Source organism: Marmota monax, unplaced genomic scaffold, assembly GCF_021218885.2.
Source record: "Marmota monax isolate L192 unplaced genomic scaffold, Marmota_monax_Labrador192_F-V1.1 WCK01_AAM20220418_F8-fsc00003, whole genome shotgun sequence".
NCBI lineage: Eukaryota > Metazoa > Chordata > Mammalia > Rodentia > Sciuridae > Marmota > Marmota monax.
The window spans coordinates 4,289,957-4,312,775 of NW_026694084.1; positions in this window are offsets into that span (position 1 = coordinate 4,289,957).

Here is a 22,819-nt window from a genome sequence, read left to right on the forward strand (position 1 = left end):
GTGGCTCAGTGGTAGACCACTTGCTTAGCATGTGTGAGGCACTGGGTTCAATTCTTGGCACCACATATAAGTAAATAAAATAAAGGTCACCAGCAACTAAAAAAATATTGAAAAGAAATAAATTTTTAGTAGTTCCTAGTCAATTGGAAATGTTATATCGCTCCTTTTGATGAAATAAATTTCTATTGAGAAATGTAATAGTTGGTAACCCTTCTTGAACACAAACACAGACAGGTGGTGTACTTATACTTGTATGCTTTCATCTTCACAGTGAGTAGGGTTCCCCCCACCTTTAGGTACTGGTAATTGAACCCAGGGGCACTCTACTACTGAGCTATATTCTAGCCCTTTTCATTTTTTTGAGACAAGTTCTAGTGCAGTTGCCCAGGCTGGCCTTGAACTTTCTGTCCTCTTACCTCAGCCTCCCAAGTACTGTAAAGTAGGTCTTTCTTTTCCAATGATAAAACTATCTCAGTAAGTTGTAGGTCACACAGCCATTAATACTAAAGCTGGATGGCAAGCCCACGTCAGTTCAGTGTCAAAGCCTAAAGCCCATTATTTGTACCATTCTTGAACTTCCAAGTGTAAAAGCTCAGAGGTACACAGTTTAAAGAAATGAGTATTACTGCATTAATTTCAGGTACAAATCAGATTTAAAAGTAATCACTACACAAGTTCCAAATTAGGTGAAGAAGAAATAGACAATTGAAATAGCAAGTGTTGCTCAGTGGGTACTTAAAACTGCCTTGAAGGTCAAAGGTTTCCCAGAAGAGGTAGCATGTAAATAGTGTCCGAAAGGTTGGGTAGAAGCCAAGGCTTGGAGAGTGGGTGTGAATGGTCTTGCTGGGAGGTCCTGATGGAAGGAGTAGTATATACAAGATCCAGGAGGCAGAATGTTAAGACTCTTATTACTTTTTTTGGTTTTAGCTTAAGTAAAAAGAACAGAATGTAATATCCAGCATTCTTAGAAAAGTTTGTGGATAAAAAGTGGCCACATCCTCTGGACTAGTGAAACACTTTGAAATAAGATCAAAGACTTATAGTTTGATCATTTCAACAAATCTCTAGGTGACCCTGGGAATGTTTTTTAGCTCACAGGAATTGGCTTTCTCTAAAGACATTGACCTAATTGATTGTCCAAAAAAAGCCACAGACTGTAAACATTTTGCACAGTTATTGAAAATAGAACATTATCCTACTGTGTGTTTCTGTAAGGAGGACTGAATAAGAAACTACACACACCCGGAAGTAGGAAGTATATTGGAAATGGGTCAGAGGAAAAAAGAGAAGTTGGGAGAATACATTAAAATAATGTGGACATTTTTGCCTATTTTTTTCCTATAGTGAACATAGATACCTTGGGTAATTGCAAAGTCATTTCTTAAAAACTAGAGTCCTTCAATATTACTCAGCAAATAAAAGAGAATAAAATCATGGCATTTGCAGGTAAATGGATGGAGTTAGAGAATATAATGCTAAGTGAAGTTAGCCAATTCCAAAAAAACAAATGCTGAATGTTTTCTTTGATATAAGGAGGCTGATTCATAGTGGGATAGGGAGAGGGAGCATGGGAAGAAAAGACAAACTCTAGATAGGGCAGAGGGGTTGGAGGGGAGGGGAGGGGGCATGGGGTAATTAATGATGGTGGAATGTGATGATCATTACTATCCAAAGTACATGTATGAAGACACGAATTTGTGTGAATATACTATGTATATACAACCAGAGATATGAAAAATTGTGCTCTATATATGTAATAAGAATTGTAATGCATTCTGCTGTCATATATAAATAAAAAAAATTTACATTTAAAAAAACTAGAATCCTTCAAATGAGAAATGTGATCTACAGGGAAGGTGATTATGGAATAATGAATAGATAGGTGGACATAGTCTTTCTGTCGTCATTCTTCTTTATGGCTGAGAAAACTCCATTATCAATATACCACAACTTCTTAATCCATTCATCTATCCACAATTGTGGTATGTAGACAATGGAGTTTTACTCAGCCATAAAGAAGAATAAAATTATGGCATTTGCTAGTAAATGGATGGAAATGCTAAGTGAAGTAAGCCAGTCTCGGAAAATCCAGAACTGAATGTTTTCTTTCATATGTGGAATTTAGAGCAAAATAAAGAAAAGAAAGGGGAGGCTCAGATATTATAAAGACAGAGTGAAGATCAACAGAGTAGAAGGAAGAGTTTGAGAGAAAGGGAGGAGGGACAGGAAAGGGGAGTAAAGAGTGAATTGATTTTTCAAAATCATGCTATGTGCATATATTACACCACAGAGAATTTCACCTTGTATATAAATAGAACCAATCAAAAATAGGTAGATGAGCAAAAGAAAGATCAGTAGAGGAAGGAATGGGAAGAGGGGAGGGAAAAGGTGGGGAACATGAACTGAAATCAAATTCCATGCCTGTATGATTTTGTCAGGATGAACCCAACTAATATATATAATGCTCTAATAAAAAAAAAGTGGTGGGGAGGGGTGGAAAGAGTGGGAATCTGAAAAAGCCTGATTGCCTGGGTTTAATCCCAGCCTCAACTCACTGGCAACTAACCTCAGCAAATTTGTAAACTAGGTAGTCATACCAGCCTCATCAGTTGTGAGGAGTAAATGAGTTAATACCTGCAAACTATTTAGAATCATGACCTGCATGTAGTAATAAACGTTATTACATTCTTAAACAAGTCAGAAATTGGCAGCCTGATCCAAATTAAACACAGGCATGGCTTTTGAAAAAGAGAAGTTGAATGCCTTTAGACAGGACAGGTACTCACCAACTGGCCACAGGTCCCAGCATGAGCTAACCTCACACCCAGCCTGATTCACACATTTGCAGTACTTGCTTGCTCTCTAGACACTTGAGCTGGCAGCAGTGGTTTAAGAGAATTGGTGGGTGCTGGATTAATAAGTGATCTGCAATGGGAGGCTGACCTCAGGGAGCACAGCCAGGCTCTCTCCCCAAAGGCTGACCATATTGAATTATTGTTTATGCCTTTCTCCTTCACTGGGCCAAGTACCTTGAGTGCAAGACACTATTTTACTCATCTCTATATCTTCAGAATTTACCATAGATTCTGATGCTACTCCAAAAATCTTAGTGGTCTGAAAAAACATGCTAGTGGGGTAGTGGACTCCCAGGGAATATTTCAATCTTTTATTTTTTTCTAATTAGTTATACATGACAGTAGAGTACATTTATGCATTTTGATATACATAAATGGAGTATAATTTCTCATGTTGTAGAATCACATGAGTCATGTAGTCATATATGTACATCAGGTACTAATGTCTGTTTCATTCTATTATCCTTCCTACTCCCCATACCTCCTCCCCTTCCTTTACTCCTAAAGTAACTTTATTCTTCCCTAGTCCCACCCTCTTATTGTGAATTAGCATTATCAGAGAAAACATTTGCCCCTTGTTTTTTGGGGATTGGCTTATTTTGCTTAGCATGATATTCTCCAACTCCATCCATTTGCCAGCAAATGCATAATTTCATTCTTCTTTAAAGCTGAATAATATTCCATTGTATATGTGTGTGTGTGTGCGCGCCACATTTTCTTTATCCACTTATCTGCTAAAGCACAACTAATTTGGTTCCATAGTTTAGCCATTGAGTTGAGCTGCTATAAAGCTTCATCACTATAATATGCTGATTTTAAGTCTTTTTGGTATAAACTGAGGAGTGGGACAGCCGGATCAAATGGTGGTTCCATTCCAAGTTTTCTGAGGAATCTCCATACTGCTTTCCATAATGATTGTACCAATTTGCATTTCCACCAGCAATGTTTGAGTGTACCTGCCCCTGACCCCCTGCATCCTCCCAATCATGAAATTCATTTGGAAAAATGAGACCCAGAATAGCTGGAGCAATCCTCGGCAAGAAAAGTGAAGCAAGAGGCATCAAAATACCAGACCTTAAACTATACTACAGAGGTATAATAACAAAAGCAGCATGGTATTGGAACCAAAACAGTCATGAAGACCAATGATACAAACTAGAAGACACAAAGACAAACCCATATAAATACAGTTATCTCATACTAGACAGAGGTGCCAAAAACATTCACTATTTAATAAATGGTGCTAGGAAAATTATTGGAAATCCACATGTAACAAAATGAAATTAAACCTCTATTTCTCATCCTGCACAAAACTCAACTCAAAGTGGATCAGACAGGCACTAGAACAGAAAACTTGCAACTAATAGAAGAAAAAGTAGTCCCAAATCTTCACCATGTTGGCCTAGGATATGACTTCCTTAACAAGACTCCTAAAGAACAAGAAGTAAAATTAAGAATCAATAAATGGGGATGAATCAATAAATGGGATGGATTCAAACTAAAAAGCTTCTTCTCAACAAATGAAACAATAATGTGAAGAGAGAGCCTACAAATTAGGAGAAAATTTTTACCACATGCACTTCAGATAAAGCATTAATCCTCAGGATATATAAAGAACTAAAAAAAAACTTAACACCAAAAAATTCCAAATAACCCAATCAATAAATGGAATAAGGAACTGATGAGATACTTCACAGAAGAAGAAATACAATTGATCAACAAATATATGAAAAAAATGTTCAACATCTCTAGCAATTAGAGAAATGCAAATAAAAACTACTCTAAGATTTCATCCCAGGGAATATTAATTGGGGTTGGGACTAATAGGGTGAAGGCTGAACTGGAAGTGGGTGTCCAAGATGTAATAGTTGGGCAATGCATATGGCATTTTAAAAAGTAGGTTTTGGGTACAAATGGAAAGCAGGGTGAGAGAAAGGAAAAGTATACCTGGAAAGACAAATAAATCAAAGGTCACAGCAAAGGAATGGAATGAGATAAGCACTTCACAAATGGCCCAGGACACATATATTCTGTATATATACTCCTGGCTATTATTGCTAGTGCAGCCATATCTTCAGATAAGTAATGCCTTTCAAATCAGATTTGAGCGAGCATGTCCCTGTTGCTATTTGATAAATCTGTGGGTTGGCTTTATTCCGCTGCACAAATACTGTTTTCCTTTGAGTCGCCCTTTTCTCATCAAACAGTCCTGCCATGGTGTGCTGTTTTCCCTTTCATTTTTAATCAGGATTAATCTTTCCAGCTGCTTGGTTATATAATAATGTCCTGTGTGTTTAAACACAGGCCTCCATAATGAATTTCTCAGAGAACAAGTTTAAGAGGTTTTTTTTTTTTTCTTCTTTTTAAACCACAAGATTTCTTTTTGGGGGTGCTGCAAGAATCCTTTAGGAACTCAACATTTATGATCTAAGAAGCTATTTCTTTCTTTTTTAAAATTTTGGTTATAGATGGACCCAATACCTTTATTTTATTTATTTAATAAATAAATATTGTATTAAATGACAATGCAAACTGAAAAACATGAACCCAGTGCCTCACACACACTAGGCAATCACTTTACCGCTGAGCTACAACCCCAATCTCCTGAGAAGCTATTTCACTATATCCTTTATTCGTTCTTCCTGCAGTTACTTTGTTTGATATTAATTTTCTACATTGACCAGTAAGAGGTATCTCACAGCCTAAAGACACTGCCCTCACCCCTTCCTTGTAAGCTATTCCATGTGGTTGTTAGAAATAGCTCTGTTTTAATCTTGCTTTGAGGGAATATGTGATAATCTTTCATAAGACATCATTTTCTAAAAACATTATTTTTTTTTCCTTATGCAGCCAGTTGCACGTGCCATTGCAGAAATCTTAAGAAACTAAACACAAAAATGTAGAGAAAATTAGTTTTTAAGCCACACATAATTTCACTCAGGCAAGCAGTAACCACCATTAACATTTTGGTCTCTGACCTTCCAATTTTTCCCCTATGCATATAAAAAATATACAAGAAAGGTACATTTGACATGTTTCTCAGTTTGCATTGTAGTTTAATACAATATGAAGTAAATCATATTCGAATATTCTTAGTATTTTTAACTCTATAGGAGTTCATTTAGTGGGACTCTGTCTTCTCTCTTTTTTAAAAAATTTTTTTTAGATGTTGATGAACCTTTATTTTATTCATTTATTTAGATGTGATGCTGAGAATCAAACCCAGTGCCTCACATATGCTAGGCAAGTGCTCTACCACTGAGCCACAACTCTAGCCACTGTCTTCTCTCTTAATTTTGAAGTTATAATTCAGAGAATTTAAGGGCTCCAACCTTATGAAGTTGGCCTTTCCTTTAATACCAAATAAAGTATGTAAGCCACTATGCCATGTGATAGTCTCTGAAAAATTGACAGGAGCTTTGCCAGTATTTACACAGGGCTCCAAGGTAGAGTGGAACATGGGATTTGTGTACTTTCATCCCTCTTCAGTATAGTTTCATTTATCTTTATTACGGATGAATTTGAACATCTTTCCATATATTAAAAGCCATTTATTTATCCTTTGATTTAATTATTTCTATTTTTTGCCAACTTCAAGATTATAAAAAACTTTCTTCCCACAACTTCTTTTAATACTTTTGTGTCTTTATTTATTTATGTATTTATTTTGCATTTATATTTACATGGAATTAGTTTGAAGCAAGATGTGAGATATTGAAGCCAGAATTAGACAGGCAGTCTGTATAGATAGGTAAATCCAGTCAGGTCGGATCAAGGAGGCCAATTTTGAGTGAATCCGGGAAGTTGGAGATTGTCCGCTGAGGGATTGAAATGTTAATTCCTTCAGAGCCCTTGTCCACCCTTATCAAGAACCTGCCCCAGCTCCAACTTGTAGCCAAGATAACCTGCCCTAGGAATTTCCCCTCCCTACAGGGAGCTGTGAGGTTGTTAATGGATCCTGGGCTGCACCACCCTGCCCTTCCCCCTTCAGCCCACCTGTTCCCCACCTTTTGGCCACCCCACCCAGCATTCCTGGGCCTAGTCAAAGGTCTCCTCATGTAAGCCTGAAGGAGAAAGATTAGGGGAAGAGGGCAGGAGAACAAAGGAAGCCTACAACACATAAAAAGGGCAGAACACCTGGCTTCTTAGGATACTAGGATACCAGCTGTGGCCTCCATCTCCCTTCCAGGAGGTCTATGTTACTCCTTTTTAAATAAACCCTGCTTTATATGCTAGCCTTTGCGTGCTTCTCTGATGTTCAGACTTCAACGTGTGGGGAAGTAGGACTCCTCACTGATAACCGGTGGTATCAATATGGATCCACAGATGGTTGGTAGTGAAGCCTTGACCATCAGATTTGAAAAGTCATCTGAACATATATTCAGTTTCCAAATGTATTTGAATCTGAAAGATACTGAGAAACCAGCCTCTACCTCAGAGCAAAGCCTGTCCAAGGAAGGGGGCCTGACCCTTGTCCTTGGAAAAACTCACAGAGCACTCCTAGGCACATACCCACCCTGCTGAGTTGTTTATCTACAAATAACAGGAGAGATCTGCAGCCCAGGTGTCCCTAACTCAGGCTAAGTGAGAACCCATAGCAACCCCCTAGCAACCTCCAATCAGCATGAGACAGGGAAAATACCTGGGATGCCAGATGGCCCTCCCAGTAGTTTATGGTGGTTGATAACATGTTGGGAAACCTGTAGTTCAGCACGTACTCCCCTCATGGTTTAAACCAATCAGTTCAAAGGAATTCCCCTCTTGTACTAACCAATCACCCCTATCCAACTTGTTCCGGCCAGTGACTGTGCTAATCATGTTTTAGAGTTGTTGTTTGATTTTCCCGAGATGTGTGATGATTTGCTAAGAGATGCTGTGATGTATGTGAAGTCCCTGCTTTCCCCAAAGAGTGTATAAAACTGCTGCAAACCCTGGGCTCTAGGCTCGCAATAAAATACCTCTTTGCTGCTTACATTGATCTTGGTCTCTGGTGGTCTTTTGGGGGGTCCCGAATTCGAGCATAACAATACCTTAAATAATTTAGAGGAGGTCACCTTTTTAAGAAACATTTTCCTCAATCCCTTTTATTAAAAATACTTTTGGGGGAAAAATGTACTTTTTAAAGAAGTGGCTAGTCATTCTCCATTTGGTCATTTTGATATATTTTTTTAAAATTACTTTTGGTTTAAGGGGGTATAGTCTAATCAAATTTAAGTCAGTTCCTTAGCTTTTTCTTCTACTTTCACTAGAACAAGAAAAAAATAAGGCATTTAAATAAGGCATTTTCCCATTGGGTTCTCCCCTGCCCTCCACCCAATCTTTTCCCTCTTCAAATAAACAACAGGCAACAGAAAAGAGGAAGAAGGCACACCAGAGGCCTTTGTAAACTGAACTGCAAACCCACATGCCCAAGCAGGAAAATGACACATTCAATAGCCCTAAATCTTCTGGACTATCTCCCTGTGTTGGTCAGGTTCAAAATGGAAAAGTTTTTTAGTTTGTTGGTCTCCAGGCTCCTGATGGGTTAGCTCAGCAGTGAGCCAGAGCAAACAGAAGGGGTGTGCTGGTCCCAGGGCTTTAACCAAGGAATGTCAGGCAGACTAATAATTTAGTCTAATAAAGTAATGTTTATTTACATAAAATTTCAAGATTCCTTTAATGTGGATGGAGCTGGTGCTGGGAGGACTGTTTATCCCACCCAAGACCCTGTGTTCTTAAACCTGCCTCAGTTAAGTCTTCTGTTTTTAGCTGACTCTTCTTACACTGTTATGCTCGAATTTGAGACCCCCCAAAGACCACCAGAGTCCCAGATGGATGTACGCAGCAAAGAGGTGTTTATTGCGAGCTAGCTTGGTCCTCCGCGTGCACACAGCAACTGGTGACACTGAGAAGCCCCCAGCCCAGGGTTTGCAGCAGTTTTATACATTCTTTGGGGAAGGCAGGGACCCCACATACATCATAGCATCTCTTAGCAAATCATCACACACCGCGGGAAAATCATAAAACAACTCTAAGACATGATTAGCATATCAAGTGGCGGGAAAGAATCTGGAAAAGATTATTGGTTAGTTCAAGGGGTTGACGCACTTAAAAATGATTGGTTTAAATTGTGAGGGTGTCGCAAGGGGGGTACGTGCCAAGCTGCAGGGCTTCTAGTTTAGATATTGGTCACCACACCCAGGTGGGGGCCATCTGGAATTTCAGATATTTCGATATTTTGGCTTATTTTAGGCGATCACCATCTGCGGCTTTTCAGAGAACTGTTTCCACGGAGCTTTTCTGTGGTATTTTCCTGATTTTAGGACTGCAGTAGGTCAGGGGTTAAGTTTCAGAGCAAAATGAGGTCCCAAGTAGAATGAGGTTGCTTAGGTCTTTCATTAGTTCATTCTGTATTGCTATAACAAAATAACTGAGGCTTGATATTACATAAAGAAAAGAAATTTATTTGGCTTATGATTCTGGTAGCTGGAAATTTCAGTCATCATGGCACCAGCATCTAGTGAGGGCTCCATGGCTTTGTCACAACATGGTAGATGGCATCACATGGTGGGCACGTGTGTAGAGAGTTCATGTGGTACGAGAGAAAGTGAGAAAGTTGGGGGGGCCAGGTTCACTTTTTTATAATAACTTGCTCCTGCAGGTACTAAATGAGTTCTGTGTTCGTGAGATCTAGCATTAATTCATTCATTCATGAGGGTAGAGCCCCATAACCTAATTACCTTCCACTAGACCACACCTTTTAAAGATCCCACCACCTCAGCACAGCTACACTGGGACCAAGTTTCTAGCACATGAATTTTTGGTGGGGACAAACCACATCCAAAACTGTGGTAGCTAGAAAGGACAGGCTTTGTGGGGTTTTATTTTGGTTTCTCCTCTTGGCATTTCTGGGTTTCCAGATTCTTCAGCTCCAAGTCTGGGATATAGGAGGCTAAAAGAAAACTCATCACCAGGTTGTTTTTTGGATCCTAAAGTGCTAGGTAGCTGTTATGCCTTCTTCCTGACATTTTTCAGCAGGTTTTTAGTTTTACTTTATGAAAACAACAGGAAAAAATACATCCCTACTACATCTTCCTGAAAGTAGAGTCAAGAGATAATTTAAAAATATTAGTTGGCCTCATGATTTGGAAATGACAACAGAGATCTGTTTACCACTGGTATCCAGAGTCCCCTACTAGACAGTGGAAGGAACTTCATGACATTCAGTGACTGAATCCCTACTTTCCAGATGAGAAAACTCAAGAAATTAAGTAATTTCTTAAGTAATTAAGTAGTAAGCCACACAACTATTAATGGGAAGAAATGGGATTTGAACATGGGCAGTCTCATTCCAAAGCTCTGGCTCTTAGAAACATCACTGGGTGCTCTTGAAATTCAAGGCTTCTTTTGTTCTCTTAGGACAAAGGATGAATGAGAGGCAGCCCCCACTTGAGACAGTGACAATATGACAACATGAGACTTTTCTACTGAATTAACAATGTCCTTACACTCTGCAAGTAAATGCCTACGCTGTCATGTCTTTCCTTCCATTCACTGCCAAACTTCCTGCTTAGTGTCCTAATTATTCCTTAATTCCTGAACAAATAGAGTCCCACTCCAAATTCTCTTTTGCAGCTGCCCTTTTTTTCAGTTCCAAAGACCAAGTTCAGTGGTGTCTTCCCAAATCTCACCCTTTTAAGTTTCTCTGCAGTATTTCCTAAGGTTGTCCACTGAATCCCAGACTTCTCCCTGTCCTTGACATCACAATGCTCCACGTCCTTGATTTGATCTCTGACTTCTCTTTCTCCTCAAGTTCACGGACTTGTTCAAGATTCCACCCTTTTCTTCATTATCCTTGGTCTCATTCTCAGCATATCAAGTTCATCATCTCAACAAGGTAAATCCACTCATTCATTCACTGTTCATTTATTGAGCACCTGCTGTGTAGCCAGCATTGCTCTGTAGCAGTGAACAAGGTAAAGAGGGTGACTGTTCCCAGGGTGCTGTTATTCTAATGGAAGACACAGAGAGTAAGCAAGAAACACCACCAGTAAATCAGCTATGGCGCCACACCACATTTCAACAATATTAAACCTTTAAATTTTTGTGTGCACAATCTCAATTACCTATTAGATTCTAAAATTAATAAGGGTAAGAGTTGTCTACATAAGACTACTATCGCCACCTTATATTTGTTCTTATGATGCTTCCCGCCCCCTCTTCTGGTACTGGTGAACCCAGGGCATGCACATGCTAGGCAAGTTCTCCACCACTGAGCCACATCCCCAGCCCTTGTATGAGGGTTTAAGCCTGTGCTTTCACATAGCTGGTGATTTAAACATTCTATTAAGTTAGAAAATAAAATATCTTTTTTTTTCTAAGAATTTTATTTCCAAATACCTCAAAACAGTTTTAAATGTTCTTGATGTTACATAAAGAATTTACAAGCTGCATGGTCTGGGGCAAGTTTCTTAACTAATATGAACACTGTGTGTCCAAGGCAAGTACCTTGTTTACCTACTACCCTCGAGGAAGACCTCATTTTTTTTAAAGGTGTAGCATCTAGGACGAGAATGTGACTCTGGAACTGGGCAGCTTGTGTTCCTGTGCTGGCTCTCCCGCTTCTTAGGTAGGGATTGACTACTTCTCCTGATCTCTTCCCATGCCATCATCACCTTCCTTTATTATTTGATTAGAGGAAGAAAATAATTTTAGAAAAACAGTAAGCAGTAAAAAAGGATTTTTTTTATAGCAGGGGAAACAACATTGATGATAATCTAGATCATGTAGAAATTAGCAAGTTTGGGGCTGGGGATGTGGCTCAAGCGGCAGTGTGCTCACCTGGCATGCGTGCGGCCCGGGTTTGATCCTTAGCACCACATACAAACAAAGATGTCTGCCGAAAACTAAAAAATAAATATTTTTTAAAAATTCTCTCTCTCTTAAAAAAAAAAAAGAAATTAGCAAGTTACTTAATCTCTCTATGCTTCAATTTTCTCATCCATAAAATGGGATCATCCTAGAATTGTCATGAAGATTAAATGAGTTAGCACTGTCAAGTGCTAAAATACCAGCTGGCCACAAGTGCTACATGTGTGTTTTCCATTTTTGCCGCTGCCCTTTATTTCAGCTCCAAAGACCAAGTTCAATGGTGTCTTCCCAAATAAAGGGCAGCTGCAAAAAAATCTATTTGTGGTCATACTTTTGTGACTTTCAGAAACAGGTCACTTGATTTTATCTGTGATAATCTTCCTGACATTAAGGTTGGAATCTTGATATTTTCCATCTTGGGTGCCTAATGATTTAAGGTTAGCAAACAAATAACTTTAAGAGAGGAAACATTTTTACAACTTCCAGCTTCAGAGAATGTACTTCTAAATATGAGTGTGAGTTTCTCTCCACTTTTGATTATGAGATTAAAAAAAAAATTGTACACAAAGAAAACAAAACCACATAAAAATCCCTGAATTTGGAAGCTATATTTTAAATAAATGGGGCAGATGACAGATCATTAACATACAAATTTAATATCATGTATAAGTATTAAGATATATCAAGATGGGCAGAGAATTTTTGATGTTGTAATTCATTTTTATGACTTTTTACCACATAATTCAACTACAATAAAAAGCAGAAAACTTTTTATGCTACACTTAACCTTTTCCTCAGGTTTTTTTTTTGTTTGTTTGTTTGTTTTTGTTTTTGGTACTGAGGATTGAACCCAGTGGTGCTCTACCACTGAGTCACAGCCTCAGTCCTTTTTATTTTTTATTTTGAGGCAGGGTCTTGCTAAATTGCTGAGACTGGCCTCAGACTTTAGATCCTCCTGCCTCAGCCCCCACCCGCAGTTGCTGGGACTATAGCTGTGTACCACTGCATTGAGCTCTTCTCATGTTTTCTCATCCTATCTCCCATGATCTCCCCACCACTCACCATCATCTTTCTTTTATTATTTGAGTAGAGGGAGAAAAATTTTTTAGAAAAACAGCAAGCAGGAAAAAGCAATTTTTTTTTCCTAAGAGGGAAGCTACATCGGTGATAAACAGCATTGATGATCATTGATGATCGTGTAGAAGTGAAAGATACCCTTCTTCAATAGTAAGATCAACTAGATTTGCCTCCGTTAATACTAGATGGTTATTTTATTTTATTGGTGCTGGAGATTCAACCCAGGGCCTGGTGCATGCTAAGCACACGCTCAATGATCTACATTCATTCCCACATAGGGTTATTTTAAAGCCTAAAGCAGACATCACCAACACAGTACCCCCGTTAACCATCCAGTCTGGCCAACCACCACAAGCTGTCCCTGGAGGCTCCTAGGCCTGCAGTGGTAGTGAGGAGGTCAGCCATTCACCAGGGCTGACCTTTGTAGCTTCTCTGTGGGCTCCAGGAGAACTGAGTCTGATCAATGGGCACAGGGAAATAGCTCGTGTTCCAAAAATACCCAGGTATTTATTTACAAATACCTGAAATACCTCCATTTGGCAGAAAGTAGTTTCTGGCAAAGTCCCTCAGGAGATAAGAATTTGGATGGTGGTGGAGATGTGTCCCTCTGAATTTACTCTAGGTGTTGGTGCTGAATGGCTTGTGGGAACTTTGAGGGCAGTTGGCTGAAGTCATTGCAGTCCTAGGGCTTAGCTTTAGCAATGCCCTGGAAATCTCAGAAGCAGCTGGTGGTTGATACAAACTCTATACCCTGGGCAGAGTTTGGGGCTGCAATATGTTAGGAGACTTTCAGTGAGGATATGAGCTACACTGGCAGATACTGGTTTTATCTCAGGGGGAGAAGAATAATGAAATATGCTGGTTTATAGGCCAGTCATTTTTAACCCCTCAATCCTCAGAAATTAATCTTTGTACACACCCCAAAACTGGCTCAATGCTCAATAAAATGTCAGGGTCCTTTCTTTCCACATCTCTTGCCTCCCTTCACTCTGGCCATCTACTAACAACCAATGCTTCTACTTTGCAGCCCTACCTAGACCTTCACAGGGCTACGCCAGGTGCTAGGCCCTCCTGGCCCCATCTGAACGTAACTATCTTTTGTTCCATTTCTCAAAAGCCTTACTTTTTAAGGTTGAGGTTATGGCCTCCTTTATTTGAATCTACATTTTGTATAGACAAGTAGCATTGGACATCCATTGGTACTCTCATGAACAGAGACATGTGATGTCAACCTAAAGCAGTGATTGTCATGCAGAGTTTTGGGTGCCTGAGCAGCTAGAGAAGGAGAGCAGAATTAGCTGTTTCTCAGCTCACAAATTTCCTGTTAGGGCTCAGAAGTCCTGATCAGCATTTCCTTCTGAAGGGACACCTTTGTGGCCATATCACATTTTTTCTAGGATTCTACAAGGCGGAGAAAGATTTGCTTTCGTTCCTGAACTGATGGGGAACCAAGTAACCAAATGGGCATTGCAGGGTCACAAATGACAGAGCTGGCCTGATTCACCCACTCAGACGAGGTACATCTATGTGGTGGTGCATGCAACCTACTGCTTTTTCAGGCTGGTGCTGCTGAATGGGAAAGTCCACTAGCGATAGTGATGGCTCAGCGCAAGAGCGACTTCTCCTATAGGAAGCAGGACAGTGAGCGCTTTGGAGAACAGCTGGTCCCGAAGTAGGGAGGGGAAGCAGGCCAATGACATGGATCCACCCAGCACACGATAGTGAAGGCTGGAACCCAGAAGCAGGAGCCCTCTGTAGGGCGGCCACCAAGGCGGCAGATGAGTGGGCGAGGGTGCAATTGCCAAGGCAGTTGCAGGGTCTACAGGGAGGTATCGACGTGATGAGGGCCACGAGGACACCACTTAACTTCTCCAGACCAAGAGGCGTCCAGAGCCACCCTGGCTCCTGGGGAGCCCCCATGAAATTGGAGGATATGAGTTCCATGTTCAGGGATGTGTTTGTTAGGTGCTCCAAGAGCCGGCAGCGCAGTGTTTTTGCGTTTCAAGAGCCAGAGCCAATTTTTGCTTTTCTCTCCCAGGACTGCCAGAATCCCCTGGAGTAGAGAGGTGGTGTTCCTGGTGTTTTTTTCAGGGTGTGATGCCAGTGGGCAGCGCTGCCCCCTGTCACACTCGTGCGCCTGCACCGGCCGTGAGTGGCCGGGTCTGTCTGCCCTTCAGCCTGTCCTTCCTTTTTTTCTCCTTCTCTGCCTATCTCTCAATTGTTGCGCTTCCCTAGGTCTGTCCTCAGGCCCTTGTCATTTTACCTCATTTCCTCCTACTCCCATCCACCGCTATAGCTTCCATCAACACATTTACTGGCATATTTCTGCACAACATGTAAATTAAAATTAACTTGAACCTGATTACAGCTTCCTACTTATAAGACACACAGAGGATAGAGGAACATGTTAAAGTACACCAAGGGAATGCGGCCAGCAAACCCCAGAGTGCTGCAAAATCAGAGTGATGAAAACCACTCCATTTCTTCAGAAATAAATTGCAAGGAGGGAAATGGAGGTTAGAAGGAAATCCAGAGTAAAAGAAATGTAAAAGCCTATCCACCAACCCCAATCTGTGGTCTCAACTTGAATTCTGATTTAAAATGGAAATTTGAACCTGACTTTATAGCTGATAATACCAGAAACCATGGTTCATTTTTTAAGGCATGAGAATGACTTATTATTTTTTAGTAGAGTTCTTTAGAAATTCATACTGAAATTTTTTTTGGTGAAAGTTCTTGTGCCTGAAATTTCCTTCAAAATAATAATGCAGGAAGATGTCAGGGTTAGGGTGAAGCAAGATTGACCATGATTTGATGTTAGTTGAGGGTAAGTGATGGAACCTTGAGAATTCCTAATATGGATTTTCTATTTTTCTGTATTTAAAAAAAAAATGTTCACTTAAAGGTTTTTAAAAAGAAAAGAAAGGGGAAAAAAAAAGATATATTCCAGCTGATGAGCTTCAACATTTCAGGGCTAAGTATGAGTATGGCCTGAAAACATGTTAAGTATGTTAAGAAAACATGGGAAGTCCTTTATGTTACTGAATTGGGTGGCTCCTCTTGTGCATGCTGCTTGTCCCTGAGTTGGTTTTGTGCTCTGTGTTAGATAAAAAGCCAGTAGCAATTGGGAGGTGGCTAGGCACATGTCTGACCTTTGGCCTGGATTTCTATCTCTCTGCACTTTCATTCCTGAACATTAACTAAAAGAGGCCCTGGGTTTCCAACCACTTGAACATGATGTCCCATCTCCATCAAGCTCCATGTCTAAAACCCCAGGTCCATGCTCTACCTTTTTGTAAATGCCAGAGCCTTTTCTCTGGCTCTACTGCAGACCACAAGCCTTTTAACCATCTTTGACTTCCTCCTCCTCTTCTCTGTGTACATCCATTTAGTCACCAAGTTTATGGATGCTTCTTTAACAGTGTTTTTCAGATATATCTCTTGCTTTCCACTCTCTTTGCTACCATCTGACCCAGATGTGGATATTCTTGTGTACATTTACTTCCTCACCAGTTTCCCACTTTTATTGTCATTGTCCTCTTTCCAACTATCCTTCCTGTCACTGATTGTTAGAGAGAGTCATTAGAGCAAGAGCCTCATATTTAGTTTGAAGGCAGAAGAGGATAGACTTAGGATTAAGCTTTACAAAACTTTAAATACCTTCCCTTAGAAACTCAAGAGTCTCATTCAAAGAAAATTGGAATGGCAGTTATCAGGAAGGCAGCAACCTCACACCTCAAATGGAATTTGACTTGGAAAACATGATTTCTCAATTGTTAAGCAAACATTTTTCACTGATTGTGCTAGGTCAACAATATCCCAGACTTAGACAGTCAACAAGGATCCCAAGGTCACAAGCATCACATTTGAGTGGGTCAACAGACAAATGACAGAAGAAAGGTCCAGAGATTCCTTTAATCTAGTGTGTTCTAACATAAAGTAATACACCAGGTTTCTAAAACACGGGCACAAAATTTGACAAGTGATTTCCAGATTTGTGAGTTCATTCATTCATTCATATGAGTTTGTATGATAGTGTGCAATAGTGAATGTTTATAGTTTTGCACTTGATAATCATCTTCATTTGAAAAAACTACATGAAATAAGGATCACTCAGGAAAATCAGGCCACCAGATCATCAGGGCCAAACACAGACTCAAAAACTTTAAATGAAAACTAGTTTTTTTGAGGTCTCCAAAGAGACGTTTGTTGTTTTATTAATAAATTCATTAGCACCCCATTTTTTGAGTAGGGATTTTCTTTCTCCTAGTTAACCAAAAGCTTCTTTGGGAGCAGGATACATAAATGAACAGTCAGCTTTTTCTCAGAATTTTCTAGTTGGTAGGAAGGGCCCTCTTTCCTTTTTGAAGGGAACAAGGGATGCAGTAGCCCATGATGTGAGTATTTTTCAGCCAGGCAGACTACAGAAAAGAAGACAACTGGGAGAGTGACTTGAAGCCTTGGAGCGTCTGAATCCAGGCATGCCTCTTCATCAAGGAATCTTTGACAAACACAGATTAATGGCAGTGTGAACAGAACTAGAAAAATCACAATAATAAAAGATGAGAGATCCACTTGCTGGGCTCTCCAGATGGCTGCTGACTGACTCCAGTTCCTCAAAAACTTTGACCAAGAGTAGTGACTCACCATTTCTAGCAATTGGCCTGGTTATGTCATAAAAGGGATTAATTTTTAAATGAGGTCTCAATGGTTCTGTTACCTAATGTTATGTCATTACAAAAATGAAACTTTAACCAAAAAAAGGCAGTACCCCTCCCCAATTCACAATTTTCTGGAATTCTTAATAAAAATGGCACATGTTGATAGACCCAACCTGATCTTTTCTTAAAACTGGGAGCCATCTTGCCACAAAGCCATGAAAAGATAATTTCGGCTTTACTATAAATAACTGCAAATTCTGAACCTGCTTGGAATGCCTGCCCGTGCCTTGAACTCACCCATGCCTGGCTCTCTGACCAGATAGCAGCCCTCTCTGAAACTTTAGTGACGCCTCACAAATCTTGGCCTTCCTTGGCCAGACAACGACCCTCTCTGAGGCTCTAATGGTCCTCATAAATTCTGATGTTGGGGCCAGCAAAAAATGTAAACTACCATCAGTGTTATGCTCGTCAGAGTTCTGTTATCTGTAACCCCCCCTTTGTGTAACTTTCTGGGCTATAAAGCTGGGCTGCAGGAAAGCTGGAGTTGCTGTCTTGTTCCTGCCGTTTTGGGAGGGAGAGGCAGCCCAGCCGGTCGAAATAATAAGCTTGCTTTAATTTGATTTTAATTGGAGTCAGTGGTCTTTTCTTGCGTCCTGGTCTAACAATGTTTAGTCAGACATTTTCCAATGCCAGATTTTTTTTTTTTTTCATTAAGATTCAAATGCCGGTCTGGAGATATAGCTCAGTTGGTGGAGTGCTTGCCTCGCATGCACAAGGCCCTAGGTTCAATGCCCAGCACCACCACCAAAAAAAAGGAGAGAGAGATAAAAGGAGGTTGTTAGGATGGGCTCTAATCTAATATGATTATAGGTGTGCACCACCGTGCCTGGCAGTATTGGCTTTTATGTACATTGGGCGTGAGCCCTTGCATGGTATCAATAGCATATGTATTCTGGCCCAGTAATTTTGGTTTATATCTCCATGATGATCTTTATACTAAAAACATCATTGCTTGGTCCTGAATCATCTTAACAAAGGTGCAAAATATTACAATACCACTTCATAACTCCCTAGGAGTATTTTCATCAAAGACAGATGGTCCCTCAACACTGGTAAATGAAGGGCAGGGGGAATAGCTCAGTGGTACAGTTCCTGCTTTACATGCTTGAGACCCTGGGTTCGATTCCCAACACCACAAAATGAACAAAAACTGGTACTGGATTTGCAGCAGAAAAGCCTATTGACTATAACTTGCAGATTTAACAGGGATCTATTATCTTGGTAAACTAATGTCTGTCTGCAAGATAGACCCTGACATTTTTCATGGTCTGTTTGGTCTATAAAGTTCCCTTTTTGGATAAAGAAGTCTTTAGAGGGGCTGGGGATGTGGCTCAAGTGGTAGCGCGCTCGCCTGGCATCCGTGCGGCCCGGGTTCGATCCTCAGCACCACATACAAAACAAAGATGTTGTATCCGCCGATAACTAAAAAATAAATATTAAAAAAATTCTCTCTCTCTCTCTCTCCTCTCTCACTCTCTCTTTAAAAAAAAAAAAAAGAAGTCTTTAGATAATGTGATTCAAGAACGAGGGCTGGTTGCAGTAGCACCTGTAGTCCCAGAGACTTGGAAGCCTGAGGTAGGAGGATCACATGTTTGAGGTCAGCCTCAGCAATTTCTTTGTATTTTTTTTCTTAAGTAAAAATCTGCTTATTCACTACAAAGTTCCCACTCATATTTCCCCTGAAGTTTCCCTAACCCTTTTCTCATCCCTCATTTGCCTATGGCAATTGTTCTTTGCATTTTTCTGTCTGATGGCTCATGTCTCTATATTTATTTCTTCCATTCATGAATGCCTTCCATTTAAACTTCTACGCAGCCAGAAATCTATTTGCAGCATAAAAAACTTTCTTTGGCTTCTTTCTTTCCTTAAGTGCTTTTATTTTAAAACATTTAATTGGTCACCATTCTGTGCCTCCATGAAGATCCAAATTTCCATCTTTTTTTCAGGGGCACTGGGGATTCAACTCAGGGCGCCTGTGCAATATCCCAAGTTCTTTTTATTTTTTATTTTGAGACAAGGTCTTGCTAAGTTGTTTAGAGCCGGGGTAGGTTGCCGAATCTGCCCTGGAACTTGCAATCCTCCTGCCTCAACCCAGGATGCCTTTCTTTCTGTTTTAACACACAATTGCTAAAGCACTGGGTGAAGCTGATCCATCACGGGCTTTTTGAGACCTGGATTTCCATTCTTACCACAGACCTACAGTCGCAGCGGCTTCCCGGTACATTTCACAGCCTTTGTTGCACATTCGATTCAAGACTGCGGGATGGCACACACACAATTACAACATGATCCACGGTTTCTCAAGAATTCCCCGCCGCCCCCGCCAGTGAATTGTGGAAACTTCAGACTCCACCCGCCCCACTGGGCTGCTTCCCAGTAGCAGAGGAGGAAAGAAGTTCCTAACTCTTGGGCAGCATGGGAGTAGCTGCCCCCGCAGATGCCATGCCGCTTGGTACTTCTTGCCAGCCGCACACCACCACCAGGGGATCATCCACAGGTGCCCGCATTGCTGCTGCCACTGCGCTTAAACCTCTGCAGACCTTACTGCTGTTAAGGACTGCAAAGTCGGGGAGCCCATCTGGTCTGACAGCCTCCCACGGACCCAGCCTGAGCAGTTCAGCCTCAGGGGTTTCTTCCACCTCTGCTGCCGCCTCGCCCCATAGAGACCTCTAGACTCTTGCCAGTGTTGGAGAGGGATTGCATTAGAGAGGGATTGCATGAAGCTGCTGCTTGTCCACTCTAGGTTCTTTCCAGATTCCCTCTGGGGACAGGGATTGGAAGAATCCAAGTCATTCCTTCCCCAGGTGCTAAAGTGGAGTATCCTTGCATTGCCCATTGCCTGGCTGGTGCCTCTCTACACTGACTTCCCCTCTTCCCAATCTCCAAACCCCCTTCCCCATAGGCAGTTTTTTACAGTTTGTAAAACCACCAGGATAAGTCTCCTCTCTGCTGATTCTGCAGCCCAATCCTTTATTTTTGTGTGTGTGCTGTGATGGGGATTGAACTCGGTGCCTTGTGCATGCGAGGCAAGCACTCTACCAACTGAGCTATATCTCCAGCCCCCAAACCTCTTTTTGAATTATGCACTGAAGATTTTGATTACTATGTATTCTCATATAGTGATCTCAGACTTTGGCTTCGGAAGTCAGTTTTATGTTATTTATAGCCAAATCACTTTTCTGAAGATTCTTTTGCACTTCCCCACTGGTATCACTCTATAGAGAAGAATATCCAAAGAAAGGGGAAGGGGAAGTTGTCAATATTTTTACTTTTCATATTTCATGAATAGGATTTCCCCCTCCACATCTTATCTCCAATCACTCTTAAACTTTAGGGCTTTCACAAACACATAGTGAGTGGAAGCAGTAATTCTCCAGGAAGTTACCGGTATGGCTGTGTGAGTCACTCTGCCTCAAACCTAGGCAGCCTATTAACACAAGTGGCAGTGGGCATGCGGCTTCCAGGCAGGTCCACATTCTATCTTGGGTGCAGGGTGAGGTCACTAGCTCACTGCCTGGTGATTATTTGAGCTTGCTCAGTTCAGTTTGGGGTCAGCTGGGCACAAACTAAACTTCTCTATTTCATATATATTTTTAGGAAATCCAAGAGAAGTTGAGAAATAGTATTCTTAATTAACTTTATAGTGACAAGGCCCACTTATCACAATATTACGGGGTTTTATAGTACTTTCCTACTTGTTGGATAAATATCTGCCACCCTACCTCAGGCTCTTCTAAGTCCCTTCCCTAAGGCCTTTACACACTTATGGGGTCCCAAAACAACAGGGGAGCAAGGGAAGTGGGGAGTCCCAGGACCCTGCATTTCAACAGGTGTCCTTTCTAATTGGTAAGTGGTTACTCATTACTCAGTGTTTCAGATCATTCCTAGTTGTACCCAGTGTGCTTCCTTTTTCCAAATAACTTTTTGTGGGGAGAACCCCCCCCCAGCTTTTCGGTGCATAGGAAGTGGCCTTCTCTGTATCACACTGGGATTCTCTTCCCTGAAAACTTCAGCTCTAGAATTTCCCATTCTTGGGCCACTTCAGTAGCATAGCCCCAACTGTTACTTAAGTATCATAATGCTGGTATTTGTAAGATTGTGTTAACTTATTTAATTCAGGCTCTGGATTCCTCTTTTCTTCCTGTTTTTGACTTTTGGGTTCTTTATCTCCTGTTCTACTCTTGTTTCCAGCTCCATTTTCCAACCATTCATCTTTCTTGGGGACTTGAGATTCCCACAGTGAACCTCACGCTCTTATCGTACCTCACCTGTTCCTTGTTAATTCCTCTAGTGATCACTCCTCCACTTTTCTCCTCTGCTGCCTAGAGACAAAGTTGAGTCACAGTTCTCTCAAGAACTCTCTTTTCCCTCCTATTTCTTACTCCCCTCTTGCTGACTGCTTGCTATTTTGGGGGATCATCTTTCCATTCTCTAAATACTCACCAGAAGCTGAAATCCACCTTCTGAAGCTTTTCTAGAGAATCCTCTCAATCCCTTAGGATACCCTCATTCCCCCAGAGGCTTTTCCAGAAAACCCTCTCAATACTGTTACCGCTGTTGACCAGTGACGAGTCCTTGCTTCCCCAATGTTGAAGTATAACACCAGAGAAGCACACCGAGGCAAGGGCAGAGTGGAAAATAGAAGTTTATTAAAGGACAGCAGAAAAGACTTCTCCGGGAGGAAGAAGGGGACCCAAGAGGTGGAATCCGTGGAAGTGCTGTTGTCTCCCCTTTTTATCTGGTTCTTTCAGTGATGGAATGTAGGTGGGAAGGCCCGAAGGGTGGGGCACAGGTGGGCCAAAGAAGTAATCTGGGCAGCAAGGACTTTTGAGTCAGCATCTTCAAGTTTGCTGGGAGCTGTTTCATTAACACTTCTTTGGGATGGGCTCTGGGCCTTGGGCTTTTCCTGGACTTCATTAACATTCCAAGAGTTGTTCTGCTTTTCCCGGAATTCATTCTCAACATGGCCTCCATTTTGGATCTTACTCTATATTTACCTAAATTTACCTGATTTACCTAAACTACACTGACTACCTAACTTTAAATCTGGCTTCAATACCTTAGGATACCCTCACTTCCCCCCCAGACAACCTTTCCCTGCATTCTTTTTGGCAGATGAAAACAACTCAACTGTTCTTCTCACCCTTTTCTTTATATCTTTAGGTAGAACCAACTCTTCCCACCTTTTTTATTATATCACGCTGTGGGGGCATCTGCCTAACTGCATGTTAACTGTACAGGCTAGATATCATTCACCCTTCACATTTACACCTTTCTCCTTTACATCTGGTCTGGTGCCCCAACTTCACATTGCAC